Source organism: Sciurus vulgaris (assembly GCF_902686455.1).
Source record: "Sciurus vulgaris genome assembly, chromosome: 1".
Lineage (NCBI taxonomy): Eukaryota > Metazoa > Chordata > Mammalia > Rodentia > Sciuridae > Sciurus > Sciurus vulgaris.
The window spans coordinates 180,349,072-180,361,701 of NC_136461.1; positions in this window are offsets into that span (position 1 = coordinate 180,349,072).

Consider the following 12,630-nt stretch of genomic DNA (forward strand, 5'->3'; position numbering starts at 1 on the left):
TTATCAAAGCTTTTTAAAGGAATTCAGGTATTTTAACACTTTATAGTAGTTTACACCTTTAATAATTACATCCTTTAAGACTCTAGAAGAATTTTAAACACAGACAAGAGTAGAATATACAGCAAAATTTCTATGTGCCCCAAGTGCTGATCACCCAGGGTAAGCAATCATAAACTAATGATAAAGCTTCTCTTATCTCTATAGGCTCCCACTCTTCCTCCATTGTCAAATTATGTTGAAATGAATAGCATGCCATTTTACTGAAAAATTATTTGTTTGTCTTTCTAAAAGTTAATGTATCTATAATTCCATGTTTGCACCCAAAAAATAAGCAATATTTCCTTAGCATCCTGATCAGTAAGTCAGGGTTCAAATTCCATCAAATTAATCATACTTTTAACTTCAAAAAACTCCAGCTTCTTTTCCCAAGTGTGATTTCCAGAGATAATCATTATTATGATTATACACTGGATAGCCACTTTTTTTCCCAGCAAGAAGTTTTGGCAGTCAATTGATCCATTTTATTTGGAACCCAGGATATTCCTTAGGGATATTATTTGCCAAGACCACAAGAACTGTTAGCTTTAAGCATAAAGGAGTGGGTAGGCCTTGAAAACCCACAAACATCCTTGGATAGTGTGATTAATAGAAAGGGCTAAGTGGGGAAATCTGAAAGTGCACACTCCTTTCTCTTAGTAAGCTGGGCCATGCAGAGGTATGGGCAAGGGCTCTACTTATAGACTTCAGAGACTGCACAACTTAAGCTGCCTCCACACAGACTCCCTACCCACCCACATTATGCAACCTTATGGTGCAGGGTGGAAGAGAGAGGTTGGAGTTGGATCCTGTCATTCCAGAATGTTCTTTCTGGTCAATTTCAGGAGAAACACAAGGATAGAAACCATTCGAGTATGAGACAAGCATATTAGCTCACTAATACTCTGCTCACAGACCTTCCTCTCTGGATGAGGCTATACCTTGGGAATAATGCTATAGATTGTCACACCCCACTGAAGTCCTTGCTCAAGCTGTCTACTAGGCATGTATCTGCAGAGCAGTACCAGAATGGTGGTGGGCCTAGAGACTGTGCTGTGCAACATACCTCATCAGTAGGACCTCTCTAGGGGAAAACAGAGACTCCCTCAGCCTCTGGTTGCAAATGCAGAGTTGAGGCATGTGGACAGTCATTAACTCCACTATCAGTGTCACCTCTAGGCTGTGGGGAGCAGATTGTTTAAGCAGATTGATTCCTGGGGTTGCCTGGGCAGGGACAGAGTGGACTGTTTTACAGAACCATGGGTGGTGTTTTCCTTGTTCCCACTGTAACTGACCTAATGCAGCTATACCTCATATCACCAAATGGGAGAAGGACCTTTGCCTGCTCTCGGTCTCATTTCTCAGTGGTCCCCATCTGTTCTCCTGCAACCCAGTCACATGCAACTTTTACCACTTCCTCGAAATCATGGTGCTTTCTTGACTCTGATCTTTTTACTTTGATGTTTGGAACTTCTTTGAGGGTCTAATTTCACAATCCATCCTCAGGTCTCATTTAAATGGTCCCTGACTCTGGTAAGCCCAACCTCACCTCCAATAAGTGAATGGATGCTGCCATGTCCTTCTGTGATACCCACTCTGTTTCCCCATCATGCTCCACTTGTGCTATTGTTTGCTTATCTTTCCTGTTAGTCCGTGGATGTCTTGAATGGCAGGGACCACCCCTATTGTGTTCATAATTGTATTCTCATTAGTTGCTGCAGTACTGGACACAAATAAGTACTTATTACCTATGTACTGAAATAACTAATGATTTCAGTTTATGGTATCCCAAGGGAAAAGGTTGAAGTAAAAATTTTAAGCTAGTTTAAAACATCAAGAAGGAATGGATCCTTAACTGGATTACTAAAAAATTTATTATTGAAGAGAAGGGAGTAAGGGTGTAAAAGAGGGGCAATGGGCTATCCCAGGACCCTGTTAACCTGTGCTATTGACAGTCCATATGCTGTCATGAGGGGTGGCTCCAACAAAGGAACTTGTCACTGATGCTTTGTGAAGGTAGTGTCAGGTTCCTCTGGGACAGGAGAAGTCACGTCATCTGGTATCTTAGAACCCAGGACTTGGGAGCCCCCAATGACAGACACCTCATGTATACTGTTATCACATGTAGACCTAACTTTGGGAAGAGACCATTCTAAACATTTCTAGTCTAGTCCCTATTTAAATCAAGACTCTCACATGCATCATTTTAAACAAATGATCATGCAGTTTCTTCTGTAAGAACTGATTCATAATAAAGCTCATGTTGTAAGCAGTTCTAATTCAACAACTTTTCTTTTTTGATCTGACATTTGATTTTTTTTTAAAGTTCCATTAAGTGGCCTCATTCTGCAGAAACACATAGGAACTTACTACCTCTACAATGCACAAACCTTGTAATGCACTTTACAGAAAGTCCCAATTTAAAAAGTCTCAATCTCACAGGAGGACGCCCCCCCCGCAATTGACATTATTAATGGTTTGAAAGAAATGTCACCCAAATCCTAGTTATTTTGCTAAAAACTTGAACTTTGGGTTATCTGTCCCATAATTTGTTCATTTGGGTTAATGTAATTATGATGATGAATTACATTGTGCTTTATGCTGAATGCTTCACTTTCAAATTACTATCTATTGAACTCATGCACTAACTTACTCACAGGTTATAAACAACTAACTTGGTTGCTTTGTTTAGTTTCTAAATCATTTCCCTATTTTTAGATCATTACTGTATTTGAGAAGAATAGATAACCTTTGATTTCTTATGCATGTGGCAGCTTGAGGTGCCAGAATGAATGGATGTGGCAAATCTCATTCATGGAATAAAAGTATGTGACGGGTTGTATGTGCAACATCTAATTCAATGGATTTTTTTTCTGGTAACAGATTTCCTCTAACAACTTTAGCCTAAGTTAACTATGTTTGAGGTCTCTGCCCCTCTCCGTCGGTGGCTCTGTGATGCCATCCGGCCTTGCCCACTGGCCAGTGCTGTGTAACTCGAAGCCAGCCACAGTTGGTTATGTTGGTGCGTGATCTCCCAAGAAGTCATGCCATGCCCTTACAAGTGACAGCACAGTGCCTAGCTTTATTTAATGCCATTCCAAGTCCTCTTACCAGTAAATACTAGGTGACTCATGGAAAGGGAGCTGGTATTAAAAGTAGAGGAGAACACATAGTATTTACTTAAGAAGGTTCTGATATCTGAATCACTTAGAGATGGATATTTGTGTGCCTGGTCTGTTGGCTCCATGTACTGGAAACACAGGCTTAAAGGATTGACATATATTCTTCCAATGTCTATTTCTCGCCTGAACATTTTTATATCCTGAAAAATCAGTTACCTTTGTAAGAAATCTTCTTTTTTTCTTCTCCAGGATGTCTTTGAAATAGAACAGTGGTTCTCAACCATGGGTAATGTTGTTCTCCAGAGGACATCTGGCAATATCTGGAGACATTGCTGGTTGTCATGGCTGGGAGGTTGCTACTGGAATCCATGGGTAGGGGCTGAGGACACTGCTAAAAATACTGCAGCCTGTCTCCTCCCAGAAAGAACTATCTGGTCCAAAATATCAGTAGTGCTGAGGTAGAGAGTCCTTGCTTGGAGAATTTATTTCTAATTGATTTGAATGTTCTCTTGATTGACTTTATCTTATTTACTATTTTATCAAGTCTGACAATGAATGAGGTTGGGAAAGCACTGCTACTCATCAAAAGCCCCTAAACCACATCCAAGATGGACCCACATTACTCGTGTAACAAGGTGTCGTGGGTGAAGCTTTCACCATGCAGTTTTGCACCCTTGATGAGGAGAGACCAAAAAGGAATTAGTATTTACTTTCTACTGCTCCAATACCAAATGTCACAAATTTAGTGGCCTATAACAACACACACTTTTTACCTTACAGTTCTATAGGTGAGAAGCCTGACGTGGGTCTCCCTGGGCTGCCTCAAGGTGTTGTCAGAGTCCCATTCCTTCTGGAGGCTGCAGGAAGCATCTGTTTCCTTGCCCTTTCCTATTTTTGTAGGATGTCTACATTCCTTGGAGTGGGGGCCCTTTCCCTACTTCAAAATCAGTAATGTTGCATCTCTGATCATTCTACAGTCCTGTCTCCTCTGGCCATATCTCCCAAAAGTTACCTATTTTCAAAGATTCCTATGATTATATTGGGCCTACCCATGTAATCCTAGATAAACTCCCTATTTCATGATCTTTCACTTAATCACATCTGCAAAGTACCTTTGGCCATATCAGGTGATATACATTTTCATAGGTTCCAAGGATTAAGATATAGGCACCTCTGGGAGCCATTATTTTGCCTATCATAGAAGACTGATTTTGGTACCACCTGAATTCCACTTGTCATCAATGTTCCAGAAGCAGGGACAAAATAAAGAATAGGGACTTTGGGAAATGCAGTGATATCAGTCATCCTAGAATTTCCTTGTGTGCAGTTCAACCATGGTCTTGTAGATAGAAGTAGATTTGCCTTAGAAGAAAATGGGTATTTAAGTGTCCATTGATAACTGGGGGTGTAGCTTAGTGTGTAGCACTTGCCTAATGTATGTAAGAAGCTGGGTTTGATCTATAGCACTGCCAAAAAAAGAAAAAAAAAAAAAGTCAATCATTTGGAAAGAGTTAATTCCTGGGTGAGTCTTAGAACAGAGTTAGGAAAATGCTTTCTTCTCTCTCTAAGGCCAGGGCTCCCTTTGACCTAGATCCAGAAGTGTGAAGTTACTCAGAGCACACACAGCAGTTGGGAATAGGACAAACCCCTGACCTTGAGCAAGTGGCCTAGGACAGAGGACATGATGGGAATCTGCTTCTTAAAGGACCAAAGAGGAAGCAGAAATTGTGCAGTATCTGTGGGCTACTGTTAGAAAATTTTTACCTTCCTTCAAAAGGTAGCTTGAATTGGCAATGCTATGAGAAATGGGGGGAAACAGCTTCTGCTGTGCATGGATTTGGCAATGCTAGAACAGGAACATGTGGCCTTCAGAGTCCAGGATCAGCTGGCTGATGAAGGGAGGATTTGGGGATTTGTGATGGTTAATTTTGTGTCAATTTGACAGAGTCTTAACTCAATACCAGAGAGCTGGCAAAACATGACTTCTGAGTGTGCGAATGAGTGTATTCACAAGAGAAACTAACACTTGAATCAGAGATTGAATAAAGCAAATCCAGCTTACCAGCGTGGGAGGCATCCTCTGACCCACGGAGGGCCTGAATAGAATAAGAAGGTGAGGGAAAGGTGAATTCGAGTGTCTGTCTTCTTAAGCTGGGACATCATCTGCCCTCTTTAGTACTGGAACTCCTGGTTCCCAGACCTTGGATTGTGAACCGTGTCAAACTGCCAGTGTTCCTGGTTATTCAGATTGCAGGAAGCATGTGGGGGACTTCTCTATCTCCATAATGGGAGCCTATAGTAATTCCTGTAGTAAATCCACATGTGTGCACAGATGTGCGCGCACACAGACACACAAACACACACACACCCTATTTATCCATTCTGCTTTTAGAAATCCTTGAATAATACAGGGGATACAAGATACTGAGATATTCAGAAACTGTTAGAGGAAGAAAATCTGGCAAAAATATTATGTGTTAGAAAGTTGAAGAGTTCCAACTGTTGTGATTTATATGCTAAAGGGAAGTGTGACTTACAGGTTCTGTTTGGGGTATTTGTGTTATGAACCAAAATCTGCTTTACAGTGATTGCCAAAAAGATAGAGAAATGAGAAGTTGTGCTCCATTTGTGTATAATGAGTCCAAATGCATTCTGCTGCCATGTATAACTTATCAGAACAAATAAAAAAAAATGGCAATGTCTTCCTTCTGACTTATAAACTCAATTTATAACTTTATTTATTGTAACCAATTCTAAGTAACTAGAAAACATTTTATTCTTTGAATATATGAAATTTCATGAAAAGTAAAATCTCACCAAGAAAATCTTAATACACTCTTCTTAAGAATGAATGACAATATTTTCCAAATGTTCAAATGGACAAGTTTCAAGTTTGTAATATCATTATCTAATTTTACTGCAAAGTCAATAACTTAAAACAATTTGAAAATATGCTTTTGAATTCAAGATATTTTCTATGCATATCAATATTATTTATGTAAGCTTTAACACTAATAACACCCAGAAGTTAATAACATAAATCATGTTCATTTATTTATGAAATAGATGTGTACTACTATGATAAAAGGCATTCCAACTTTATTGTTTGATATATGATATATGGGGTATGTGCCTTGCAGAAACTATATGTCATCTTGTATATTTTAAGAGAATAAAGATATTAAATGTTTAAATGTGCTAAATTATACTTCAAATAATCTGAGAATGTCAGAGTTGCCTTAATGAAATGAAAAACTATTTTAGTCCTGACTGCTATATATGTAATGTATATAAAGAGATATGCAAGATAAACAAAGTTTATATGTATAATACGCTATTTTCTGTTTTACATTGAATTTGGATTGAAATGACAGTTCAGTTTTAATGTGACTTATTTAAGGACACTAAATTTTATTATCTTTGGTGGCTACAAAAGAGACATTTTGACAAAGATCATTGATTTCTCAATGTATAGTAAATAAATATAACAGAAAATAAAAGATTTCATTAACTTTAAAAAAGAGGTTAGATTCATAACATTTCAGTAATAACTATAGTATTTTTAAATTTTTAGGTATATATGGACACAATATCTTTATTTTATTTATTTATTTTTTATGTGGTGCTGAGAATCGAACCCAGTGCCTCACACATGCTAGGCAAGCTCTCTATCACTGAGCCACAACCCCACCCCCTAACTGTAGCCTTTTTTAATGCATAAAACTCTCCTAAATCACATGACTTTACAATGTTATGCTGCAGAGGTTGCATTAAGGTTTTATTTTGAAGGTATTGACTGGGGTGGGACTTGTGGGAAGGACCTTGGGTTGCTCATGAGAGGCTATTCATGTCTCCCTGTTTTCCTTCTGCACAATGTACTCGAAGGAGCTCCTCCCCTCTTGGATTTATCCTCCATCATACACTGAGGATTACTGGTGTGATACTTCAGACTGTACTTTCCAGTGGGAAATTAGAGTCCCTGACCTCCAGCAACTCAAGCTATAGTTTCCCCTTTTTATCATAGTTCCTAGTACCAGAACTGGGGGAAAAAAAAATCACTGAATGACTTTTTGCCAAATAACAACATCAAGGCAACTACTCTCTCTAACCAAGTGACTGAATTGATGAATTCATTCTATTTGAGCTTCAGTTTCCTCACCCACAATGAAGGGTTTGAAAATAGGATTTCTTAGGTAATTTCTGGCTCTAACATCCCATATTCTATTCCATGTATAATGTGTCATTTCACTCGGATGGTTATACCTGCTTCTTCTCTTTTTTTCTTTCATTTGACAAAGTAAAAAAAAAAAAAAAAAAAATGCACTTACTTGTCTTCCAGTACAGTGTCAGTGAGACAGGTGCCTGGGTTAAGGGTAGACTGCCACTTGAGCTTTATACATTTAGGTCCTTTTGTTCCAATTAGTTCATGCTCTGTCTATACAAGAGAAAGGGCATTGAAATTAATTTCATCTTGGTGTGCTGTCATACAAAACTCAAAGGAAGCAGTTTCTTGGAGTCATATCAGACAAGGGTTTGGGCAAAACGAGACTGGGAGGGGGCTCTGCTCTCTCACCCTTCTCTTCTATTTGTCTCCTTAGGCTTTTGATTCCGAGACATAGAGCTAATCCCAGAGAGTCCATTCCCCGGGACTGAATCCTCTTAGCTCTCCTGCTCTCCCCCTTTTTTCTCCAAAAGGAAACACTGAGGTTGTCTGCCGAAAGGTTTGTAATTGCATTTTCCTCCAGGGACAGTGGCAGCTGCCTTTCCTCTAATGCACATGTAGCTTTCTTTTGAGCTTCAGCATGTGGGTGATGACAGAAATACGCTGGTTTACAAATGCCAACACCCATGGCCACCACAGGGTTGTAGAATTCACTGCCAAGTGATTGACACTGTGTCAGGAAAAGGCAACAGCTGAGAAAGGCTCTGGGAGAAATATTTCCTCACTTGGGTGGGGAAGTCTGTCCAGATCATCAATTCACTATTTATTCTCCCAAGGGAGGATAAAATGGGAAATCTGTACTTCTCATTTACTGATCATGTGGAAAATGAAAGCATCAGTAGATGATGTTCAAGTAATTCTTCACCATGGATTAAAGGACTTGAGTTCTTCATCCGCAGAGGTTTGGCTAACTCTGAGAGTTCAGTGTGTCTAAAAGTAGGCTTATGTGGACTGTCCCTTCCACATATTTAATATTGACACTCACAAGCTTTGAGCCTGTCCAAAGAGACTAACTCTTTCTTTTAGACAAACCATGACAATAGTATTCAAATGTTTCCCCCTTAGCTCTGCTTCCTTGAGGGTCTTGGAGAACATTTTGTTTGATTTGTGTTTGTGTCCAGCTTCCTTTAGGTACTAGCAGGAAGTAGGTTATGCATGTTGCTGATCAACAGAAGGCCTTTGATTTTAAACTTAATAATGAACTAAATCAAGGCAGGAAGGCAGAGCCATTTGCCCAGGATTTGGTTACTCAGAGATGATGGGCCCAGAAATATGTGGAGAGGATGTGTGTGTCAAGGTGTCATGGGAAGAAAGTCCTCTGTATGGGAAAGTGGTATGGTCAAACCCGTAGACCTTTCAAAGTGACCTCAAATAGATCTGAAATTCTTGGTGTGATCCCACTGAACCCAGAGACTCATTCAGTCCCTTTTAAATAATAGTTAACTTTCAAGAAACAAAATCTAAATCCCCAAAAGGAGTCTAGAAAAACTCAAATATTTTACTTCTGCTAATTTGAGAACATCAATAGGAGTCAAAACAGTATATAGTAATATTTATTAAATGTTTGTTATTCTTCTCTTCAATTATCTAGCATCTCCAATCACTCCAAATAGTTTCACTTCCACTGTAGATTGCTCTATGTCCTTGGCAACCATCATCTTCCTCTAGGCCCAAAGGAGTGAGATGCATTTTTGTCAGAGAGTAGATCCCATGTTGAACTCACAATTATACGTTTGAAAAGAAAGATCAGTGGTAAATTGTACATTTCTTCAGTTTTAGGACTCTACTGCATGATTGCTTCTCTATTACCACAGAAATGTATATAATTGAGAATTTAGAAGTTCATTTGCCAATTAATGCATTAGGCCAATTGTTCTCAAATTTGGTCAGGATATAGAGTCCCAGGGTTTTATGGTATATATAAAAATACCATATAAATGGACTGGTTAATTCCTTTACATGACCTAAAAACATACTTTAAGTTTATAATATAAAATCACAACTTTAAGCATACCTGAGCATGAACTAAAATCACCAAACCAACATGGTTAGCTTCTTCTCTTTAGCACTTATTATTTATTATTCCCTTGATTTTTCAGCCTCCAGTACTTGACACCAAAGGTGTGGAGAGCATGCCAACAATGTAATACAAACCTATGAGAGACAAACTTGAAATGGACATGTCATCTTTAAACAATTATTTTCTTAAAAATTCAGAAAAACTAACATTATTTTATTTTAATGATACTATCAATACTTTTGTCCAGCCTGAAGCATATCTGAATTGCATGGGAGAAAAATTTGATAATCTTAGTTGGATTTTGTGGAAAGCTGCCAAGGAAGCTTCTGTCAATTAAGATGGGCCAAGGAAATTCCTGTTCCTCCAGGCTTATTTTTTCTTCCTTTTTCTAGTCTTTTTTGCTACATACAGTCTTGGCCCAATTTTCTTTATTTTATTTCTGAATCCTTTTCATTAAATATATCATTTTCAGTCTGCAATTTGCAGATACACACTTTAGCTTTCCTGGTACCTATTAACCCCTTTCTTGAATTTCTCTCTCTCTCTCTCCTTCCATGATAAGACCCTGAACAGATTCTCATCTTATCTCTCATAGTACATCTTTGGCTCCTTATCCTTTGTTGATTTATCAGAGGTCAGCTGCTCTAACATTGCCCAAACTTCACATGTTCTTCCTGGTCATCTCATCCATTTTGATGTTTTCTCTATAATGTCTTGGTGATGACTGCTAAGTTCCTATCCAAGTTCTTAGAGCTTGTCCCACTTTCTCTTCTTGTCTTTTCACATACATTGGGATTATTTTATTCAAACGAGAAATATTTCTTGAGTAGTGACAACATGGTAATAAATAAGACAGGTTCTCTGCCTCCAGGGTTTCACGTAGGTGGTAACCTTACTGCCTGTCCTCCCTAGGAAGTGAAATCCTTGGAACTAGAAATCATCTTTGTTTTGTACATGTCCAGATTGTCACACTCACTGGCATGTTGATATGCTGAAAAAAATCTTCACTGAATTAATCCACAAATCATAGACATTTGAGGGCAAAACGAATCAGATCTTCAATCCACTGCCCCATTTAGATATCTGAGTCTCTCTACAATATCCGACTCATTGGTCACATAGCTTCTGCTGCCACTGACTTGTTATTGTTTGTCACTGGGGTTTACAGACTTGATGTGAAATGGCTTTCCTGGGTTTTTTCTTTCATGATGAGAAAGAAAAAAAAATTAATATTAAACCAAGAAAAGCTTGGAGAAAAATCCTAGGATATGTGAACAGAGGTAGAATGAAACCATTATGCACAGGAGTCATGTAAACAGGTTAGGAAAAGGGGCTGAACTATTCACCTCACGTAGCTCCCATTCAAAACAGAGGGTCAATAGCTACAGCTGTTTCAGTTTTGCCAATTTTGCCCTCCAAATTAGCCACGTGCCTTCCATTTACTTTAATTGGAGCCATATGTGTGTAGTTGATGGCAGTACTTATCGCTAAGCAAGGAAAGTGCTGAGTTCCTGCCACCCACCCACATCTGTGGCTTTAATAAGCCACAAGCAAATGAAAAACAAACATGCTGCTGGCATATTAGAAGACCAGGGAGCTTTGACAAAAACAACTGGTAAAAGAGAATCTGGGTTTGGAGACTGTCCTGGTGGTCTGCTTTGGCATCACAAAAGGCCAGGACCTAAATTCATTGTCCATGGTCACTCTGCTTCCATCATTGGCATCTTTGGTGGATGCCTGGAAGGTATTTTAAGACTCATGGATCTGTGAATGAAGGACAGCACTCATGATAATAATTTAGTATTGAACAAACACTTGCTTTATTCCCTAGGAACTGACTTCTAGGATGTGTTAACCCCTCCCACAGTACCAGGTTTGAACCATAATCAAAACCCTATTTTTATAAGTATAGTCAAGGATAGTCATTGAATCATTCTCATGATATATCAAAATCAAATTCTCAGCAATGGTGGACTTGATAATAAATTAAAGAACCTTTATTTAATGAAATAACCATTTGCAAAAATTAAAGAGACTGGGGAATGTTAAGCTGGTAGAACTTCCAGCTACTACTGGTATGAACTTCCTCCTAAAAGAAGAAAGCTGCAGAACAATATGTGGATGTCCCTTTGCTCAGCAGACTGAAGGTTTTCTGAAGACACAATTCTTTTAAGAACTTAGTAGGTTTTTTTCCACGGGGCGATCCAAGATGGCGGACTAGAGGGTGACTACATCTCCAGTCTCTCCAGAACCCAGGATTCAAGAAGGGGAGGCATTGAGGGACTCGGACTGAAATAGAGCCTCGGGGTGAGTCTCCCCCACCCAGTGAAGCAGTGAAGCGCTGCCTGGGTGGCAGGCCCGGATTCAGGTGGCTTATTAGAGTAAGGCAGAGCAGCTAGAGTCCTCCCCAGGTGGCCCTGCCCACTCCGGCAGTGGGCTCCTCCCACAGGGCCAAATTCTCCAGAATCTCAGAGCAGGCCCCCCAGTGAAAGCCTTTCTGCACAGAACCAAGCTTCAAGTCCCTGAACCAGGGCGGCGAGTTCCTGCCCACAGGTTGCTTCAGGGACCAGGACAGGGCAGCCAGGGACTTCCCCAAGCAGCCTGCAGCCCGGCCCCCTCCGGCAGGAGGCGCCTTTCCAGGCTAGCTTCTCGGAGCAGACACCCCAGTGAGAGCCTTTCCACACAGAGCCAGCTCCAAGTCCTGGAACCAGTAGAGAACTAGGGGCAGCTTTCCTTGAAAGCACTGCATTATCAAGTTACTCCAAGATTTCAGGCTACTGAAGGCAGGAAGGTGATACACTGGAAATCTACAGGGACAATATAAGCCAATAGAAGAATTCTGAAATATCACAAAGTCCCACTGACATCTGACCAATATGAGAAAACAAGGGAAGAAAATGTCCCAAACAAACCTAGATACTGTATCAATAAAACCCAATGACACCACAGCAGAAGAAATGTCAGAAAGGGAATTCAGAATGTACATAATTAAAACAATCAGGGAAGCAAACGAGGAGATGAAAGAGCAAATGCAGGCATTAAATGATCGCACCAGTCAACAGTTAAAGGAGCAAATACGGGAAGCAAGAGATCATTTCAATAAAGAGTTAGAGATATTGAAAAAAAACCAAACAGAAATCCTTGACATGAAGGAAACAATAAACCAAATTAAGAACACCATAGAAAGCATATCCAGTAGGATAGAACACCTGGAAGACAGAACCTCAGAC